Genomic DNA, 5,990 nt, shown 5'->3' on the forward strand with positions numbered 1-5,990 from the left:
AAAAAAAAAAAAAAAAAAAAAAAAAATTAAAAGAAAAAGGCTCTGTCATCCAGAAACAATCTGAGGCTCACGCTATTTGCATTATCCTTGGAATGTGTGGGAGAACATTAATATTTTAGGTTCCAACTAAATATCTAGAGGGAACAAAGGTTTACTCAGGAAATCTATTTGACAATGGATCCCAGCCATAGTGGGGAAGGACTCTGTGTTCTAGGCTGTCTGGAAAATGCCTGATTTGACAAAGAGTTTTGGCCTCAGGCCTGGCATAAACTCGGCTCATGCCTGTAATCCCAGCACTTTGAGAGGCTGAGTAAGGCCGATCACTTGAGCCCAGGGGTTCACGACCAGCCTGGGCAACATGGTGAAATCCCATCCCTACAAAAAATATAAAAATTAGCCCGGTGTGGCTGGGCCCAATGGCTCACGCCTGTAATCCCAGTACTTTGTAAGGCTGAGCCAAGCAGATCACTGGAGGTCAGGAGTTTGAGACTAGCCTGGCCCACATGGCCAAACTCTGCCTCTTCTAAAAATGCAAAAGTTAGCTGGGTGTGGTGACGGGCGCCTGTAATCCCAGCTACTCTGGAGGCTAAGAAGATGGCTTGCGTCCAGGAGGTCGAGGCTGCGGTGAGCTGAGATCACACCACTGCACTCCAGCCTGGGTAACAAAGTGAGACTCTGTCTCAAAAAAAAAAAAAAAAAAAAAGTCAAAACTAACTTCTAGGAAGCAACTACCATTTTTTAAAATAGAAGCAGAGTCAGTCAGGCCTGGCGCAGTGGCTCACGCCTGTATTCCCAGCACTTTGGGAGGCTGAGGCAGGCAGATCATGAGGTCAGGAGTTCGAGGCCAGCCTGGCCAACATGGTGAAACCCTATCTCTTGCTAAAAATACCAAAATTAGCTGGGTGTGGTGGTGGGTGCCTGTAATCCCAGCTACTTGGGAGGCTGAGGCAAGAGAATCGTTTGAACCTGGGAGGCAGAGGTTGCAGTGAGCCGAGATTGCACCATTGCATGCCAGCCTGGGCAACAAGAGTGAAACTCCGTCTCGGAAAAAAAAAAAAAAAAAAAAAAAAGCAGTCTCACTGTGTTGCTGAGGCTGGTCTCAAACTCTTGGACTCAAGAGATTCTCCCTCTTCTCTGCCTCCCTAATTGCTGGGATTACAGGTATGAGCCATCGCACCAGGCTGCAACTATTTTTGAGAGCAGACAGGCTGTTTTCTGGGCACTTTGGGTGAGAGAAGTTGCTGGGAACTGACCTGGGAAAGCATCTTGTAGGAGGCCCCTCAACAGGAGCCCTTTGGAGCTTCTGAGGCAAAACACAAAAAAGAGAAATTGCCTGGGCATGATGGCTCATGCCTATAATCCCAGCATTTTGGAAGCCAAGGTGGGCAGATCACCTGAGGTCAGGAGTTCGAGACTAGCCTGGCCAACGTGGTGAAACCCCGTCTCTACTAAAAATACAAAAATTAGCTGGTGTGGTGGCAGGCGCCATAATCCCAGCTACTCTGGAGGCTGAGGCAGGAGAATTGCTTGAACCCGGGAGGCAGAGATTGCAGTGAGCTAAGATTGCACCATTGCACTCCACCCTGGGCCACAAGAACAAAACACCATCTCAAATAATAATAAATAAATAAATAGATAGATAGATACTTGTGAATGTCAAGAAAATTAGGTATTGCAGTCAGCTTCATTTCCATCCTTGGGCTGTAGCTGGAGTTGTATCAGAGGGAGAAGCCCTTGGGGTGGCTTGTTTGTTTTGTTTTTTTGAGACAGTCCCGCACTATTGCCCAGGCTGGAGCACAGTGGCGCAATCCCAGCTCACTGCAACCTCTGCCTCATGGGTTCAAGTGATTCTCCTGTCCCAGTCTCCCAAGTAGCTGGGATTATAGGCACCTGCCACCATGCCCAGCTAATTTGTTGTATTTTTAGTAGACACGAGATTTCACCATGTTGGCCAGGCTGGTCTCGAACTCCTGACCTCGTGATTCGCCCGCCTCAGCCTCCCAAAGTGCTGGGATTACAGGTGTGAGGCACCACGCCCGGCCCTGTATGGCTTTTTGGGCCTCAGGCCCATAGGCCTCCCACCACGTCTGCCGATGGGTAGCCACATACAGTTCCAGGAACATCTGAAGAGCCAAAGATGTTGATTGTTCCAGGGACATGCTTGGATGCTTGGTCTGTGTCACCCTCACCAAACCTGGTAGGAACACAGTAGTTAATTTTTTTTTTTTTTTGAGATGGAGTCTTGCTTTGTCGCCCACGCTGGAGTGCAGCGGCGTGATCTCGGGTCACTGCAACCTCCGCCTCTTGGGTTCACGCCATTCTCCTGCCTCAGCCTCCCGAGTAGCTGGGACTACAGGCGCCCGCCACCATGCCCGGCTAGTTTTTTGTATTTTTAGTAGAGATGGGGTTTCACCCTGTTAGCCAGGATGATCCTGATCTCCTGACCTCATGATCCGCCTGCCTCGGCCTCCCAAAGTGCTGGGATTACAGGCATGAGTCACTGCATCCAGCCTAATTTTTTTTTTTTAAGCCTTAGGAATAAATTAAGAAACAATATCTTTTTCTGATGATCCCCAGAGACAGGCAGTGTAATTTTAATTAACCGAGTCTTATTAGGAGATAAGTTTACTGTTCATTCTACAAAGACACTTAACTCATGGAACACTGAGTCACTCTAACCCTTGACTTCATTACACAAAATGAAACACTTCTGAAGAAATACAGAATTTCCTAACTCACAGCAGGATCAAAGAACAAAGGCTCCTGCTTTGGCATTTCAAAGCTGAACACAGTTCTCAATAAGAAGGCCACAGTCAAATACTAATGGAGTCTCAACTCTAAATTAAAATGACTAATCATTAAACTGTTCAACTTAGAGTAATAAAAGATTTCTAGATACAGACCCCTCTGGCCTATAGTCAGTCTGGGACAGGCTAGAACCAACCCATTGTGTGGCTGGGCTCCTTCCATATTTTCCTTGCACAAGCAATGAAACGCAGCAGGGAAAGCAGTGGAGCTGGCAGAGGGCAGAGTGAGAAGACACCCAGTGAGGACTGAAGGGAGAGGAGAGACCAGGGCAGCCTCAGGTACAGCTCATACCTGAACTTCCTTGGCCTCAGAGAGGGTTGCTGTGGTTGCCCATGGCTCCCTACAGGCCACAGGAGGCCCTTGGTCTGGAAATGAGAGTGAGAGCAGTTTAGGCTGGTGTCTGGCAGCTCTGCCATAGGTGTCCCGGGAAAATTCAACTCCTCCATAATGAGACTTTGATGGGACACACATCCCTGAAAATAATGTAAAAAATAAGAAACAAGAACCATTGCTTTCTACAGTGGTCCACTCAGCGGCCCCAATGTCATTTACTGTACTGGCTTGGAAATGGGCAAATTCTGGAAACTATCCATCCCATGAGGATTTTCCCCTTCATATAATATAGGAAAGGGAAAAACCAGTCTGAATGGGTGGTGTTTATTCGAAATAATCTTGTGAGAGCCTTAGGAACTAAAAAGATGGTATGTATCTGATTTTCATATCGTTTTTTTCTTTTTTTTTATTTTTGAGACAGAGTCTCACTCTGTCGCCCAGGCCGGAGTGCAGTGCCATGATCTCGGCTCACTGCAACCTTTAACTCCCGGGTTCAAGTGATTCTTCTGCCTCAGCCTCCAGGATAGCTGGGACTACAGGCAAGTGCCACCACACCCACCTAATTTTTGTATTTTTGGTAGAGATGGGGTGTCACCATATTGGCCAGGCTGGTCTCGAACTCCTGACCTCGTGATCCACTCACCTGAGCCTCCCTCCCAAGTGCTGGGATTACAGGCGTTAGCCACTGCGCCCGGCTCAGATTTTCTATTTTTTTTTTTTTTGAGACGGAGTTTTGCTCTGTCACCCAGGCTGGAGTGCAGTGGTGCGACCTTGGCTCACTGCAAGCTCTGCCTCCCGGGTTCATGCCATTCTCCTGCCTCAGCCTCCCGAGTAGCTGGGACTACAGGCACCCACGACCACGCCTGGCTAATTTTTTTTTTAGTAGAGACGGAGTTTCACCGTGTTAGCCAGGATGGTCTCTCGTCCCAGGATGGATTACACTATTGCCCACGCAAGTACCCCTCCCGGTTCTCTCATTCTCTGCCTCAGCCTCCAAATACTCCACGCCTGGCTAATTTTTTTTTTTTTGTATTTTTAGTAGAGACAGGGTTTCACTGTGTTAGCCAGGATGGTCTTGATCTCCTGACCTAGTGATCCGCCCACCTCGGCCTCCCAAAGTGCTGCGATTACAGGTGTGAGCCACTGCGCCCGGCCTCTGATTTTCATTTTTAAGAGACAGGGTCTTGGTCTGTCACTCAGGCTGGAGTGCAGTGGCACAATCATAGCTCACTGTAACCTCAAACTCCTGGGCTCAAGTGATCCTCCCATCTCAGCCTTCCAAGTAGCTGAGACCACAGGTGCACGCCACCATGTCCAGCTAATTTTTTTTTTTTTTTTGGTAGACAATAGGGTCTCACAGGCCGGGCGTGGTGGCTCATGTCTGTAATCTCAGCACTTTGGGAGGCTGAAGTGGGCAGATCACCTGGGGTCGGGAGTTCGAGACCAGCCTGACCAATATGGAGAAAGCCGTCTCTACTAAATATATAAAATTAGCCAGGTGTGGTGGTGCATGCCTGTAATCCCAGCTACTTGGGAGGCGGAGGCAGGAGAATCGCTTGAACCCGGGAGGTGGAGGTTGCAGTGAGCTTAGATCGTGCCATTGCACTCCAGCATGGGCAACAAGAGTGAAACTCCTTCTCAAAAAACAAAAGGGCCGGGTGCAGTGGCTCACGCCTGTTATCCCAGCACTTTGGGAGGCCGAGGTGGGTAGATCACGAGGTCAGGAGATCGAGACCATCCTGGCTAACGTGGTGAAACCCTGTCTCTACTAAAAATACAAAAAATTAGCCGGGTGTGGTGGCAGGCACCTGTAGTCCCAGCTACTTGGGAGGCTGAGGCAGGAGAATGGCGTGAACCTGGGAGGAGGAGCTTGCAGTGAGCCGAGATCGAGCCACTGCACCCCAGCCTGGGCAACAGAGCGAGACTCTGTCTCAAAAAAAAAAAAAAAAAAAAAAAAAAGAGATGGGGTCTCACCATGTTGCCCAGGTTAGTCTTGAGCTCCTGGCCTCAAGCAATCCTCCTGCCTCAGCCTCCCTAAGTGCTAGGATTACAAGTGTGAACCACTGTGCCTGGCTTCTATTTCATTTCCTAAGTAAACTTAAAAAATTAAACTGGGACATCAGTTTGATAAACTTGAAAGAAAAAATAGGCCAGGTGCAGTGGCTCACGCCTGTAATCCCAGCATTTTGTGAGGCTGAGGCAGGCAGATCATGAGGTCAGGAGTTCGAGACCAGCCTGGCCAACATGGTGAAACCCCCGTCTCTACTAAAAATACAAAAATTAGCTGGGTGTGGTGGTGGGCGCCTGTAATCCCAGCTACTTGGGAGGCTGAGGCAGGAGAATTGCTTGAACCCGGGAGGCAGAGGTTGCAGTGAACTGAGATCACACTACTGCACTCTAGCCTGGGTGACACAGCAATACTCCATCTCGGGGTGGGGCGAGGGGAAGAAAGAAAAAATATGTGTGCTTTTAAATGTTTTATCTTATTTCTGATAACAAAAAATACATATGTGTTGCAAAAACTCAAAAACTTCAGCAAGATAAAATGGAAAGCCAAAGTCCCATATAAGCCCACTGCTCTTCAGAAATAATACAAGGTCTACAATATTATTAGTTTTAAGAAAGTGCTTGAAAAAACAGGACAAGGGAAAAAGCCAGGAAGAAAAATGGCTTGTGAGCAGTGATGCTCTGGACATTTGCTAGCGCATGTCACCTCTTTCACTGGCAGGCTTATCATTTTATTTTCTCTGTTCACAAGAAGATTTAGGGTGTCCTGTAATATGTCTACTGATCAAAAAATGCAAACACTCTGGTAGCATAAGTGGCTAAAAATAAGAAACAAACAAATC

The sequence above is a fragment of the Hylobates moloch genome, unplaced genomic scaffold (genome assembly GCF_009828535.3).
Source record: "Hylobates moloch isolate HMO894 unplaced genomic scaffold, HMol_V3 SCAFFOLD_8, whole genome shotgun sequence".
Lineage (NCBI taxonomy): Eukaryota > Metazoa > Chordata > Mammalia > Primates > Hylobatidae > Hylobates > Hylobates moloch.